Source organism: Lycium barbarum, chromosome 7 (genome assembly GCF_019175385.1).
Source record: "Lycium barbarum isolate Lr01 chromosome 7, ASM1917538v2, whole genome shotgun sequence".
Taxonomy (NCBI): Eukaryota; Viridiplantae; Streptophyta; class Magnoliopsida; order Solanales; family Solanaceae; genus Lycium; species Lycium barbarum.
Genome location: NC_083343.1, coordinates 126,100,509 through 126,117,389, shown reverse-complemented (window position 1 = coordinate 126,117,389; position 16,881 = coordinate 126,100,509). Strand labels below are relative to the sequence as shown.

The 16,881-nt window shown below is 37.1% G+C and overlaps 2 long non-coding RNA genes across 2 annotated transcripts; both read right to left on the bottom strand.

Annotated features, from left to right (window-relative positions):
• Positions 1-6,517: 6,517 nt before the first annotated feature.
• Positions 6,518-8,290, bottom strand: LOC132602589 (uncharacterized). Its single transcript, XR_009567837.1, has 2 exons — positions 8,170-8,290; positions 6,518-6,778 (listed from the first exon to the last, which is right to left on the bottom strand). It is a non-coding gene; the product is annotated as an uncharacterized LOC132602589 (long non-coding RNA).
• Positions 8,291-14,468: 6,178 nt separating this feature from the next.
• LOC132602588 (uncharacterized) lies at positions 14,469-16,454 on the bottom strand. The gene is made up of 2 exons (XR_009567836.1): positions 16,121-16,454; positions 14,469-14,729 (listed from the first exon to the last, which is right to left on the bottom strand). It is a non-coding gene; the product is annotated as an uncharacterized LOC132602588 (long non-coding RNA).
• Positions 16,455-16,881: the final 427 nt, after the last annotated feature.

Genomic DNA, 16,881 nt, shown 5'->3' with positions numbered 1-16,881 from the left:
GCAAATCTTAGACATTATTTGTGTCGCTATAAATAATTTCATATAGAAGGAAAATTTCAAAGTGAAGTTGTTTCTAATTATAGAAAGGTGACATTCTTTTTGGGACGGATTAAAAAGAAAAGCGTGCCACATAAATTAAGATGGAGGGAGTAATATCTTTCCCCACTAAAAATAATAAATAAGAGATCGAAATACGAAGTAATGAATCGCTCCAGACCCACCGATCAAAGTAGAGAACACTTACTCGCAATAGAAAAGAAAAACACTGACATAAAAAAAACTTACTCATCTTTACATCAAATCACATGAATTTACAATAGTTGAAGTGACAAACTAGTTTGAAACACATATTAATTAATTAAATGTGCCTAAGTGGTAGTAGTGTAAAACAAGACATGCTACATGAATTCACTAATTTGCTGTAAATATCGGGTGCTGACACGTTTTCCCTATCAAAGTAAAAGTATTACCTTGTTGTCGCTTTCATAAGTTCATTTGACATTTCCACGAAAAGACTTGTGTAACAACTACAACATATCAGTATATTCCCATAAAGTGGGGCCTGGGAGTGTACGCGGAACTTACTCAAGGTAGGTAGGGAGGGTGTTTCCAATAGGCCTTTGGCTCAAGACTTGTGCATTGACTTGCAATATCTCATTCATTTGGGAACTGTCCCTTTATTTCTTCTCTTTCTCCAGTAACTATTGTTGAAAGTTGCTTTCAGTCACAGCAGTAATTTTCTTTTCGGAATAATAAGTTGATTAGTTGTAGGATGAGTATACTTTATTTGAATTTTAATTTAAGCAAAGATTAGATTATTGAGATTTTTGAAATTATTCTGCATATTTTATATTTTATGCACATTTTCTGTTGTTAATTGGCTATTTAAAGCCCGTCTATGCTTCATAAAATTATTTAGAGACATTTTCAATCAACACTTTCAATCTTTTTGCTGGCCCATCCTTTAAAAAATCAACAGTGGTATCAGAGTCTCATTGATCTTACTGAATATGTGTGTTTTTCTTATTAGAGCCTCCATTGATCTTAATAGATCCGTGAGTTCATTGAAGAAGAACAACTTTCAACCATTTTTAACCCACACCTATTGTCACCCATTTTTACCCTTGCTTATTTATAATGCTTGGGCCCCAATATATTTTAACAACTAATATCCATTTTTAACTTGTGCTTATTTTCAACTCACATGCTATTTTCGACCAATACCGATTTTTAACCAATATCAATTTTTAACCTATTTTCAAACATGGCAAGTAGCAGTTTTTCTTTCAATGCCCAATATATGTTCACTGATAAAAACTATCAAATTTGATCAGTGAAGTTCAAGTGTTACTTTGAAACCTATGATTTATGGGATGCTGTGATGGAAGAAAAATCCTCACAACTTTTTGAAAATCCTACAATTTTCTAAATTAAAACACTTTCAAATGAGCTTTTAAACAAAACAAGGTTATTGAGGGCTCTTTTCATGCACAAACCCAGAAGAAAAAAAGAAGAAGAAATATTCATGTCACAAAAGTGTGCACATCTGGAGATGCTCAAAACAATCCTCAAGCACAAACAACAGAAGCAAAAATTGAGGAGGAAGAACTTTTTTAAAATTGCAGCAACTAAAGAAAATGATAGTGTTGAAAATTGCTTTCAGTTACTGCAGTAATTTTCGTTTTATAATAATAAGGAGATTAGTTGTAGGATGAGTGTATTTTAATTTTAATTTTAAAGAGGCTTTTGAAATCATTGTGTTAAATTGGCTATTTAAAGCCCCTATATGTTTAATAAAATTATATAGAGACATTTTCAATCAAACATTTTTAAGTTTTAAATTTTTTGTTGTCTCATCTTTTAAGAAAACAACAAAAATGCTAAATTAGATGTGGAAATAAGGATGTTCCAAGCTACCCCAAATCCAGGGCTATCAAAGTATTCTGTTCACAATGATGACTTGAAAGGATTTGTCCCTGTGTAGCTTTCATTTCAAATATCCATGGAAAGACTTGTGCATTGACTTGAGCCAACCATTGGATTAACTAATTCTTATTGGATTGATATTTTTACTCTTATGATGCAGTTAAAAAAACATTCAAGTATTGATTTTGTTCTTAACATGTTCTAATATAGATAACATATTGCATTCAATGAAATCGATATAAAACTGTACTGACTGGAGCTTTGACAATAAGATGATCCAGGTTTCATTGTTATAAAATTTGTATAATTATCTGAAAGCGAAATTTTAAGATGACGCTTATTGTTTCTTATATTAGAAAACAAAATTTTCTTAAGACTATATATATCTCTCATGAATTTTGATTTGGGAATAACACAAAGCACAACTTTGGTTGTTCTTTCTCTATTGCCAACTTTTAATACTAATCTATGGGTTTTGGGCACCTCTTGTTTCTACTAGCATCTTGTTTCTCTGTCAACATGCTTTTTCTTCATTCATACCCCATTTGTGCTCCAAATATGAAAGCATTTTCCTTCTAAAATTAAAGAATACGCTTACTGTTGATTCCTCATATAACGTATGTTTTTTGTTCATCTCTCTGCAATACTACTACTTACATTTGCAGGTAAGTTTTCAGATGTAGAATTGATATAAAATGCTTTTAAAAGTTCCTATGGTTACGTTTAATCTAACTTCAGAGATTCACAATTTTAAAAAGAAAAGGCTAATAGAAGTTAAATTGGCTTAGTATAATTAAATATGCGTAACATTTTTTGTACGTGGGGTAGTCAATGCATTATATTTAATACTATATATCTTAGCAATAGTAAAATCCGTGTCACGTGAGCAATGAAGAAATAAGTACTCCTGTGATAGAATGTAAAACGTATTTTAGATAAAACATACTCCTATATGGGTTAAAGGATGTATAATATATTTTTGATTGAGTATATCTGCATAGTAAACCCCACGTTGTGGGATTTCACTGGGTTGTTGTTGTTGTTTGTTATATCTGTATAGTAATACGAGTTAATAATGTAATTTTGGCTCCATATACTGCAACCATAAGACTCAGAGAAAAGTATTTACTTTCTGTTTGATTTCATTGCAAGCTCCTTGATTTCTCCATTTCTTTAAAAAAAAAATGGGATTTGAGTTGGGAATCACACAAAGCACAATTTTCTTGGTTTATACTCTACTACTTTCTATATTGTCTTCCTGGCAAAAAATGTGTTACATGCACCTCTCGTAGTAAGAAAGGAAGAATTTTGAAATTTGTGGTCTAAAGCAAATCTTATACATTATTTGTGTCGCTATAAATAATTTCATATAGAAGGAAAATTTCAAAGTTAAGTTATTTCTAATTATAGAAAGGTGACATTCTTTTTGGGACGGATTAAAAAGAAAAGCGTTCCACATAAATTAAGATGGAGGGAGTAATATCTTTCCCCACTAAAAATAAGAAATAACACATCGAAATAGGAAGTAATGAATCGCTCCAGACCCACCGATCAAAGTAGAGAACACTTACTCGCAATAGAAAAGAAAAACACTTACATAAAAAAACTTACTCATCTTTAAATCAAATCACATGAATTTACAATAGTTGAAGTGACAAATTAGTTTGAAACACATATTAATTAATTAAATGTGCCTAAGTGGTAGTAGTGTAAAACAAGACATGCTACATGAATTCACTAATTTGCTGTAAATATCGGGTGCTGACACGTTTTCCCTATCAAAGTAAAAGTATTACCTTGTTGTCGCTTTCATAACAACCAATATCCATTTTTAACTTGTGCTTTTTTTCAACTCACATGCTATTTTCGACCAATACCGATTTTTAACCAATATCAATTTTTAACCTATTTTCAAACATGGCAAGTAGCAGTTTTTCTTTCAATGCCCAATATATCTTCACTGATAAAAACTATCAAATTTGGCCAGTGAAGTTCAAGTGTTACTTTGAAACCTATGATTTATGGGATGCTGTGATGGAAGAAAAATCCTCACAACTTTTTGAAAATCCTACAACTGTCCAAATTAAAACACTTTCAAATGAGATTTTAAACAAAACAAGGTTATTGAGGGCTCTTTTCATGCACAAACCCAGAAGAAAAAGAAAAAGAAGAAGAAATATTCATGTCTCAAAAGTGTGCACATCTGGAGATGCTCAAAACAATCCTCAAGCACAAACAACAGAAGCAAAAATTGACGAGGAAGAACTTTTTTAAAATTGCAGCAACTAAAGCAAATGAGAGTGTTGAAAATTGCTTTCAGTTACTGCAGTAATTTTCGTTTTAGAATAATAAGTAGATTAGTTGTAGGATGAGATTATTTTAATTTTCATTTTAAAGAGGCTTTTGAAATCATTTTGTTAAATTGGCTATTTAAAGCCCCTATATGTTTAATAAAATTATATAGAGACATTTTCAATCAAACACTTTTAAGTTTTAACTTTTTGTTGTCCCATCTTTTAAGAAACCAACAAAAATGCTAAATTAGATGTGGAAATAGGATGTTCCAAGCTACCCCAAATCCAGGGCTATCAAAGTATTCTGTTCACAATGATGACTTGAAAGGATTTGTCCCTGTGTAGCTTTCATTTCAAATATCCATGGAAAGACTTGTGCATTGACTTGAGCCAACCATTGGATTAACTAATTCTTATTGGATTAATATTTGTACTCTTATGATGCAGTTAAAAAAACATTCAAGTATTGATTTTGTTCTTAACATGTTCTTATATAGATAACTTATTGCATTCAATGAAATCGATATAACACTGTACTGACTGGAGCTTTGACAATAAGATGATCCAGGTTTCATTATTATAAAAATTGTATAATTATCTCAAAGCGAAATTTTAAGATGACGCTTATTGTTTCTTATATTAGAAAACAAAATTTTCTTAAGACTATATATATCTCTCATGAATTTTGATTTGGGAATAACACAAAGCACAACTTTCTTTGTTCTTTCTCTATTGCGAACTTTTAATACTAATCTATGGGTTTTGGGCACCTCCTGTTTCTGCTAGCATCTTGTTTCTCTGTCAACTTGTTTTTTCTTCATTCATACCCCATTTGTGCTCCAAATATGAAAGCATTTTCCTTCTAAAATTAAAGAATACGCTTACTGTTGATCCCTCATATAACGTAAAGTTTCCTGTTCATCTCTCTGCAATACCACTACTTACATTTGCAGGTAAGTTTTGAGATGTAGAATTGATATAAAATGCTTTTAAAAGTTCCTATGGTTACGTTTAATCTAACTTCAGAGATTCACAATTTTAAAAAGAAAAGGCTAATAGAAGTTAAATTGGCTCAGTAGAATTAAATATGCGTAACATTTTGTGTACGTGGGGTAGTCAATGCATTATATTTAATACTATATATCTTAGCAATAGTAAAATCCGTGTCACGTGAGCAATGAAGAAATAAGTACTCCTGTGATAGAATGTAAAACGTATTTTAGATAAACCATACTCCTATATGGGTTAAAGGATGTAGAATATATTTTTGATTGAGTATATCTGCATAGTAAACCCCACGTTGTGGGGTTTCACTGGGTTGTTGTTGTTGTTTGTTATATCTGTATAGTAATACGAGTTAATAATGTAATTTTGGTTCCATATACTGCAACCATAAGACTCAGAGAAAAGTATTTACTTTCTGTTTGATTTCATTGCAAGCTCCTTGATTTCTCCATTTCTTTTAAAAAAAAAATGGGATTTTGAGTTGGAAATCACACAAAGCACAATTTTCTCGGTTTATACTCTACAACTTTCTATATTATCTTCCTGGCAAAAAATGTGTTACATGCACCTCTCGTAGTAAGAAAGGAAGAATTTTGAAATTTGTGGTCTAAAGCAAATCTTAGACATTATTTGTGTCGCTATAAATAATTTCATATAGAAGGAAAATTTCCAAGTTAAGTTGTTTCTAATTATAGAAAGGTAACATTCTTTTTGGGACGGATTAAAAAGAAAAGCGTGCCACATAAATTAAGATGGAGGGAGTAATATCTTTCTCCACTAAAAATAATAAATAAGACATCAAAATAGGAAGTAATGAATCGCTCCAGACCCACCGATCAAAGTAGAGAACACTTACTCGCAATACAAAAAAAAACACTGACATAAAAAAACTTACTCATCTTTATATCAAATCGCATGAATTTACAATAGTTGAAGTGACAAATTCGTTTGAAACACATATTAGTTAATTATATGTGCCTAAGTGGTAGTAGTGTAAAACAAGACAAGCTACATGAATTCATTAATTTGCTGTGAATATCGGGTGCTGACACGTTTTCCCTATCAAAGTAAAAGTATTACCTTGTTGTCGCTTTCATATGTTCATTTGACATTTCCACGAAAAGACTTGTGTAACAACTACAACATATCAGTATATTCCCATAAAGTGGGGCCTGGGAGTGTACTGTCACGACCCAAATCTGACACTCAGGCCGTGTCGGGCACCTGACGAGCTTCTACCCATAAGGCGAACCCTCTAAGCAAATCATGAGAAAATTAACTAATAAAATGAATAATACGCAAAGTCTCATAGTATAAAGAGAAGTGCAGAAACGAAATACAAATACTGAGTCTTGCCCATAAACCCCATAAAATGTCTAAGTCATGGAACTGCTAGTCTGAATATAAAAGTACGAGACGTAGCTCGGAATACTACTAAGTCAACTAAAGAAGAAGAGGCCGCCATGATCTAATGGTGGCTCACCTCTACTGAACTGGACTGAACAAAGCTGGAATGAATCAAGTATCGGCTATCTGGTCACCGTTAACCACACCTGCACACATATAACATCAACAATTATGAGTCTAAAAGACCCAGCAAGATCATCGACACTCTCAGCTTACCCCTGGGGCAAGTCTTTGAAATTCCTGATAATGCATAAAAGCAATTACACAGTATAAGTATATTAAATATATACAAACACTGAAGCTAAAGGAAAAATCATGAAGCACAACCAGCCAAAACATGAAGTACTCTAAATCTGAATCTATGCTCACGGGACATAGTACGTATTTATCTATGTCTTACCCCGTTTTCCGGAGAGGCATTATTTGCTCCCATCTTACCCGGACAAGTAATAGATGAAATAAATTGAATCTGAATCTATGCTTACGGGACATAGTACGTATTTTTCTATGTCTTACCCCGTATTCCGGAGAGGGTATTATTTACCCCCATCTTACCCGGGTCACTTAAGATTCTAGCATCAATCTCTCACTGAACATCAATGGGACCTATGGAAATATGCCCCTCTAAAAATACGATAAGTGGAACATACATCCAATCAATACCATTTCCAGACTTTACATTTATTTAAAAAGTATCTGTTTAAGCGAATTTACGTTAAAGGAGTCATACGCTCATTACTTTAGAAACTTGAAAATTATCCCATTCAGATCATGCTTGCCCACTCACATGAACTAAATGGTTTAAATGCATACATACAACACAACCATATGATTTTTAAGAAAAGCAAGTAAACTAAGAGTTTAAGCCTCACTTGCCTTATAACCGGAACGCAGTCTCTCTCGAAATGCCAAATTCTCTTCGAATGATTTCCGATAGCCTCAATCTATTCAATATCATAAATAACGGGTCCAAGTTAATGGGTCAAATCTCATGTTCCTAATTCGTAAACTACCGGTTCAATGTCAATATTTTATACTAAATTTCATAATTTCCATAGAATGATCAAACTGTATCTTAATAATACTTCTAATAAACAAATTTCAAAATATGATATAGTCTCCAAATAGTCATAGCCGTAATAAATAAAGAAGAAAATAATTGAAATAAAAATTTGGCACTGAACACAGTGCACGAAAATTTCACAAATTCATCACTTTGAAAACCCACTTTCAATCTACTGCTATTTGGTCCCTCCAAGGTTTGCCTAATAATTGCTTCTTATATTAAAATAATATTTAATGTTATTTCCCCCTAAGCCAAATGAATTCCCTGCAAAGAAAAATTGTAATCCAGAAAGGTATTGCCTCTTAATAAACACCATTTCAATTGCCAAGGCCTAAGAAACACAATCATGACTCTATAATTAATTTGTCCTTCAAAGATAGGTTATTGGCATTATTCAGTATGAATTACTTATGCTAGTCATCCTATTACAGTTCATCAAACATAACTAAGGAATGGAATTAAGTACAATACCTGGATACAGCAAATGAAATTTCCACTCTTTCCAACTCACCACGCCACTTTGACAATTTCTCTCGTCCGAAACCAAGACAAAGTCCCAAAGTTATAATGTCTTGGTAGAAGAAAAAGGGAGTGGGCTTGCCCCACTTTTTCCCACTTAAGCATATTTTATCATTTATAAACTTCACCAATTTTGCACTCACACGTCTACATATTAACATTGGCAGCAAAATGAAAGTGGATCTTCTTTTCCCACTTAAACATATTTTATCATTAACTACATTCACTAATTTGCATTCACACGTTTACATATTAACATTGGCAGCAAAATGAAAGTGGACCTTCTTTTCCCACTTAAACATATTTTATCATTAAGTACATTCACTAATTTGCACTCACACATTTACATATTAACATTGGCAGCAAAATGAAAGTGGTCCTGCCCACTTCTTTTCCCACTTATTCACCTAACGGACTTTTCATATAATATATCCTATAAATTATATATACAACTAAATATATCTACATATATGTTATATGAATATATTTCATAATTATCTGCTTTGGTACAAGACCGCTAAAATTAAATAAACTATGAATAAGGAAGTAATTCAAGACACTTGGAAAAATACTGGGCTGTTACATTCTCCCTCCCTTAAAATAAAGTTCGTCCTCGAACGTAAAAAAAAAATTCTACGCCTTGGTCAAAGAGTGACGCACTGGCAAATCTTAGCCTTCTTAACAAGTCTCTTAGTCTACTGAAATTTCGACAGGGTTTCCCCTGTAATTAGGACTAATGTTATTTATATACTCGTCTTAAAATAGCTAACAACAACAACCAACAGTCATAATTTATAAACTAACATATATTAGGGAGTTCCGGGCGACTCCATACCATCAATTAAAACATACCAATGAGGAATATATGCATCTATATAATTCAAATAAGTCAACATATAAATGTGAATATGTAAACACATTTTCTATTAGTTTAATCCTCGTGAGAACACATAAAGAGTATACCTGTAACCAATGCGCATATGCATTAGCTTCCTCTCTTTTACATGACTCAAGAGAAAAGCTCAGGATATCTATCTCGAATGTCCTGCTCTGCCTCCCAAGTAGCTTCCTCACTCGGATGGTTCTTCCATAAGACTTTTACAGAAGGAATGCTCTTGGATCTCAGCTGGCGAACTTGCCTATCCAAAATAGCTATCGGGGCCTCCTCATAGGTTAACTTCTGATCAAGCTGAACTGCCTCATGGTCAATAACCTGAACAATATGGCTCGGGTCTGTAGAGTATTTTCGGAGCATGGAAACATGAAAAACCGAATGAACTCCTGTTAAGGACGGTGGTAAAGCCAATCTATACGCAACTGCTCCTATCCGCTTTAGGATCTCGAAAGGACCAATATATCTCGGGCTTAACTTGCCCTTCTTTCCAAATCTCATGACACTTTTCATGGGCGATACTTTCAACAATACCATATCACCCTCCATGAACTCAAGATCACGGACTCTCTTGTCTGAATAGGATTTTTGCCTGCTTTGAGCTGTCTTGAGCCGGTCTTGGATTACCTTTACCTTTTCCAAAGCTTGCTGAACCATCTCCGGACCCAAAAGCTTCCTCTCACCTGGTTCGAACCAACCAACTGGAGAACGACACCGCCTACCGTACAAAGCCTCATATGGAGCCATCTCAATACTGGAGTGGTAGCTGTTATTATAGGCGAACTCTACCAAAGGCAACTGCTCGTCCCAATGACCTCCAAAATCGATGGCACATGCCCTCAACATGTCCTCCAGGATCTGAATAACCCGCTCTGACTGACCATCAGTCTGCGGATGGAATGATGTACTGAGCTCAACCTTAGTACCCAAGGCCTTCTGAAACGACTGCCAAAACTGAGCTGTGAACTGTGACCCTCTGTTAGAAATGATAGAAATGGGCACGCCATGCAACCGGACTATCTCACGAGTATAGATCTGTGCTAACCGCTCTGCTGTGAATGTAGTCTGAACCGGTATAAAATGTGCGAATTTGGTAAGTCTGTCCACAATCACCCAAACTGAATCATGTCTCCTCAGAGTACGTGGCAAGCCCACCACGAAGTCCATAGTGATTCTCTCCCACTTCCACTCGGGAATAACCAGATTCTGAGCTAACCCTCCAGGTTTTTGATGCTCATACTTAACCTGTTGGCAATTCAAACAACGAGCCACATAATTAGATATGGTTCTCTTCATCTTCTTCCACCAGAAATGTTTCTTCAAGTCTTGATACATCTTTGTAGCTCCCGGATGTATGGAATAGCGAGAGCTATGAGCTTCTTCCATAATAGTCTGCCTCAGGTCTCCTACATCTGGTACACATAACCTGCCATCATGCCATAACACTCCATCGGAGTCAATAGTCGCTCTCTTAGTCCGTCCCTGCTCCACTTGCTCTTTGAGCTTAAGCAACTGGCGATCCTCGAACTGATGAGCTTTGACCCGCTCAATCAAAGAAGACTGTGCAAGTACGCAAGCAAGTATCCCTCCACAAGGTGTGGCATCAAGTCTAACACCACTATTGGCCAACCGCTGAAAATCTATAGCTAAAGGCCGGATTGAGGCAGAAATAGAAGCCAAACTACCCATTGACTTCCTACTCAAAGCATCTGCCACTACATTAGCTTTCCCCGGATGGTACAAAATTGTTATATCATAATCCTTTAGTAACTCAAGCCATCTCCGCTGCCTTAAATTCAAATCTTTCTGCTTAAAGATATACTGAAGACTCTTGTGATCTGTAAATATCTCACATGGCTCGCCATACAAATAATGCCGCCACAACTTCAAGGCAAAGACCACTGCTGCTAGTTCTAAATCATGAGTCGGGTAGTTCTTCTCGTGATTCTTCAGTTGTCTAGAGGCATATGCAATCACCTTGCCTCTCTGCATCAGAACACAACCTAAACCCACTCTCGAGGCATCACAATACACTGAATAGCCTCCCTCCCCAGTAGGCAAAGTTAATACTGGAGCCGAAGTCAAAGCTGTCTTGAGCTTTCGAAAGCTCAACTCACACTCCTCTGTCCACTTGAACTGGACATTCTTCTGCGTCAATCTGGTCAACGGTGCAGCTATTACTGAAAAAACCTGCCACGAAGCGTCTGTAATAACCGGCTAAGCGTAGGAAACTCCTGATCTCAGTAGGAGTAGTAGGTCTAGGCCACTGCTGCACTGCATCAATCTTTTTTGGATCAACTAGAATACCATCCTTAGAAACCACGTGACCTAAAAACGCCACTGTATCTAACCAGAACTCACACTTCGAGAATTTGGCATAAAGCTTGTGTTCTTGCAACTTCTCTAACACTGACCTCAGATGACCCTCATGTTCCAACTGGCTACGGGAGTAGACCAATATGTCATCAATGAATACTATAACAAAAGTGTCGAGAAAAGGCTTGAACACTCGATTCATAAGGTCCATAAATGCTGCCGGGGTGTTAGTAAGCCCAAAGGACATGACCAAAAACTCATAATGGCCATAACGAGTCCGAAATGCTATCTTCGAGATGTCTTCTTTCTTGATCCTCAACTGATGGTAACCTCAAGTCAATCTTGGAAAAACAGACCGCACCCTGAAGCTGATCAAATAAATCATCTATACGAGGTAGTGGATACTTGTTCTTAATTGTGACTTTGTTTAATTGCCTGTAGTCAATGCACATTCGCATGAAACCATCCTTCTTTTTCACAAATAATACTGGAGCACCCCAAGGCGACACACTGGGCCTGATGAAGCCCTTATCAAGCAAATCCTGAATCTATTCCTTCAGCTCCCTTAACTCGGTAGGTGCCATATGATATGGGGGAATAGAAATAGGTTGAGTCCTCGGTAAAGTATCTATGCAAAACTCAATCTCTCGGGTGGGAGGCAATCCTGGCAAATCTTTAGGAAATACATCTGGGTAGTCTCGTACAACCGGAATGCTGTCTATAGTCACTGTCTCAGCTCGAGTATCTCGAACCGTGGCTATGGTTCCTAAACAGCCCTAGCTAATCAACTTACGGGCACTAAAATAAGAAATAATCCGCTTCTCTGGAAAGGCTGTGGTACCTTTCCACTCTAATCTCAGCTCTCCAGGTATATCAAATCTAACTAGCTTGTTACGACAATCAAGTGTAGCATAACAGGCTGCCAACCAATCCATACCCATTATAACATCAAAACTGACCATCTGAAGTTCGTGAAGATTCACCAAGGTCTCTGTACTCTGAATAGATACTACACAATCACGATATACTCGATCTACCACTATAGACTCCCCAACTGGGGTAGATACTAGAAAAGGAGCATCTATGTAATCAAGTACTCGCACCAAACAAGAAGCATAAAATGGGGATACATAAGAATAAGTGGATCCAAGATCCATTAAGGTAAATGCCGGATGAGAACAAACTGTGAGAATACCTGTGACTACTGCATCACATGCATCAACATCCTGTCTGGACAAAGCAAAGAAACGGGGTTGTCCACCCACTGCCTGTGCACCCTGAGTACCCTGTCTAACTGCTCCACGACCTGCCTGTGGTACTGCTCTAGCTGGAACTGCGGCTACAGGTGGCGCCGCAATGGCACCCTGCTGCTGGGCTGCCGACTGGACTGCGCCCACAACTCTAGGACATGCAAAAGACAAATGACCCTGCTCCCCGCAAGTATAACATCCAGTGAAACCCTTCATACACCTGCCTGAATGGTTCTTCCCACAAGAAGAACAACGATAAGCCCTGTTCTGAAAAGAACTACGTCTCTGGTGTTGTTGCTGCACCTGCCCCTACCCCTGCCGGGCTGACTGAGAACTAGGTGAGTCCTGAGAATGATTATGTGAAGCTAACTGAGGAGGTCTAGATGACCCCTTACCCTGAACACCTCTGCTCCCAGATGGAGCCAAACTGGATACCACTGATGTGCGCGACTTCTTCCCTTCTCGCTCAGTCTTGTCCTCTAAATAGTATCCCTCTCAACGCATAGTACTATCTAGAACTTGATCATAGGTAGACCTCCGCACCTCAGTAGCCAAGGCGGTATGGTGGGACTTAATCAACCCATTCACAAATCTCCTGACCCGATCCTCCTCAGTAGGAATGATCTCAAAGCCATAACGAGACAATCTAGTGAATTTTGCATCATACTGTGCCACAGTCATGTCGTTCTGACGAAGCTTTTCAAACTGATCGCGCAAAGCATCACGCTGACTAGGAGGTAGAAACCTGTCCATAAAAAGTGTCACAAACTGGGCCCAAGTAAGTGGGGGAAAATTTGCACGCCTATTACGACTCAAAGTAGTCCACCATGACTCTGCCAATCCAGAAAGTTGGAAAACTGTGAAGTCAACCCCATGAGTGTGTAAGATACCCTGAGTCATCAAAATCTTTTCACACCTGTCTATGAACCTCTGGGGACCCACCGACGTAGGGGTAGCATCAAAGTTCGGTGGTCTAAAACTCATGAAAGCTTTAAGCTCCTCTGTAGCACTTGCCCTCCTACCAGTAACCGAAGTTGTACCCCCTGGATGAACTACTGGCTATGTTACCACCTCGGCTGGTGATGGAGCTAAACCAGGTGGTGGTGTCTGAAAATCCTGTGCGACCCGCTGCCTTGTGATAAGGGTGGCTGGTGTCTGACCACTCACACCCTCCTGAGTCTGAGAAGTAGTTGGAGGCATAACTCCACCTAGACGAGGAACAATAGCCTCTAAAACTGATACCATCCTGACCAACAACTCTGGTGGCACTTAAACTATAGCTCCCTCAACTGGGGCTGCTGCTGGTATGTTCATAACATCCTCCTCTGCCGGAAGCTCGGGTGGTGCCAGTCTGGCGGCTGGAGGTCTACCTCTAGGCCTAGCAGCCTGTCTTGCTGGGGCCCGTCCTCGTGACCCGGCTCTCCCCCGTGCTACTGGTGCACCCCCTCGCCCCGCAGATGTAGATGATCGAGTCCTAGCCATCTGTTCCAGAACAGGAACAGGGTTAATTCCTTATTCAACTTAATAGCACGATAAGAATTAGAAAGAAGGGAAATTTTTCCTAAAATACCCGAGCAGCCCCTCGAAGATAAGTACGGACGTCTCCGTACCGATCTACAAGGCTCTACCAGGCATCGTTCTATGACATCAAGGAAATTGAAACCTAGTGCTCTGATACCAAGTTTGTCACGACCCAAATCTGACACTCAGGCCGTGACCGGGCACCTGACGAGCTTCTACCCATAAGGCGAACCCTCTAAGCAAATCATGAGAAAATTAACTAATAAAATGAATAATACGCAAAGTCTCATAGTATAAAGAGAAGTGCAGAAACGAAATACAAATACTGAGTCTTGCCCATAAACCCCATAAAATGTCTAAGTCATGGAACTGCTAGTCTGAATATAAAAGTACGAGACGTAGCTCGGAATACTACTAAGTCAACTAAAGAAGAAGAGGCCGCCATGATCTAATGGTGGCTCACCTCTACTGAACTGGACTGAACAAAGCTGGAATGAATCAAGTATCGGCTATCTGGTCACCGTTAACCACACCTGCACACATATAACATCAACAAGTATGAGTCTAAAAGACCCAGCAAGATCATCGACACTCTCAGCTTACCCCTGGGGCAAGTCTTTGAAATTCCTGATAATGCATAAAAGCAATTACACAGTATAAGTATATTAAATATATACAAACACTGAAGCTAAAGCAAAAATCATGAAGCACAACCAGCCAAAACATGAAGTACTCTAAATCTGAATCTATGCTCACGGGACATAGTACGTATTTATCTATGTCTTACCCCGTTTTCCGGAGAGGCATTATTTGCTCCCATCTTACCCGGACAAGTAATAGATGAAATAAATTGAATCTGAATCTATGCTTACGGGACATAGTACGTATTTTTCTATGTCTTACCCCGTATTCCGGAGAAGGTATTATTTACCCCCATCTTACCCGGGTCACTTAAGATTCTAGCATCAATCTCTCACTGAACATCAATGGGACCTATGGAAATATGCCCCTCTAAAAATACGATAAGTGGAACATACATCCAATCAATACCATTTCCAGACTTTACATTTATTTAAAAAGTATCTGTTTAAGCGAATTTACGCTAAAGGAGTCATACGCTCATTACTTTAGAAACTTGAAAATTATCCCATTTAGATCATGCTTGCCCACTCACATGAACTAAATGGTTTAAATGCATACATACAACACAACCATATGATTTTTAAGAAAAGCAAGTAAACTAAGAGTTTAAGCCTCACTTGCCTTATAACCAGAACGCAGTCTCTCTCGAAATGCCAAATTCTCTTCGAACGATTTCTGATAGCCTCAATCTATTCAATATCATAAATAACGGGTCCAAGTTAATGGGTCAAATCTCATGTTCCTAATTCGTAAACTACCGGTTCAATGTCAATATTTTATACTAAATTTCATAATTTCCATAGAATGATCAAACTGTATCTTAATAATACTTCTAATAAACAAATTTCAAAATATGATATAGTCTCCAAATAGTCATAGCCGTAATATATAAAGAAGAAAATAATTGAAATAAAAATTTGGCACTGAACACAGTGCACGAAAATTTCACAAATTCATCACTTTGAAAACCCACTTTCAATCTACTGCTATTTGGTCCCTCCAAGGTTTGCCTAATAATTGCTTCTTATATTAAAATAATATTTAATGTTATTTCCCCCTAAGCCAAATGAATTCCCTGCAAAGAAAAATTGTAATCCAGAAAGGTATTGCCTCTTAATAAATACCATTTCAATTGCCAAGGCCTAAGAAACACAATCATGACTCCATAATTAATTTGTCCTTCAAAGATAGGTTATTGGCATTATTCAGTATGAATTACTTATGCTAGTCATCCTATTACAGTTCATCAAACATAACTAAGGAATGGAATTAAGTACAATACCTGGATACAGCAAATGAAATTTCCACTCTTTCCAACTCACCACGCCACTTTGACAATTTCTCTCGTCCGAAACCAAGACAAAGTCCCAAAGTTATAATGCCTTGGTAGAAGAAAAAGGGAGTGGGCTTGCCCCACTTTTTCCCACTTAAGCATATTTTATCATTTATAAACTTCACCAATTTTGCACTCACACGTCTACATATTAACATTGGCAGCAAAATGAAAGTGGATCTTCTTTTCCCACTTAAACATATTTTATCATTAACTACATTCACTAATTTGCACTCACACGTTTACATATTAACATTGGCAGCAAAATGAAAGTGGACCTTCTTTTCCCACTTAAACATATTTTATCATTAAGTACATTCACTAATTTGCACTCACACGTTTACATATTAACATTGGCAGCAAAATGAAAGTGGTCCTGCCCACTTCTTTTCCCACTTATTCACTTAACTGCCTTTTCATATAATATATCCTATAAATTATATATACAACTAAATATATCTACATATATATATATTATATGAATATATTTCATAATTATCTGCTTTGGTACAAGACCGCTAAAATTAAATAAACTATGAATAAGGAAGTAATTCAAGACACTTGGAAAAATACTGGGCTGTTACATGTACGCAGAACTTACTCAAGGTAGGTAGGGAGGCTGTTTCCGATAGACCTTTGGCTCAAGACTTCTGCATTGACTTGAAATAACTCATTCATTTGGGAACTGTCCCTTTATTACTTCTCTTTCT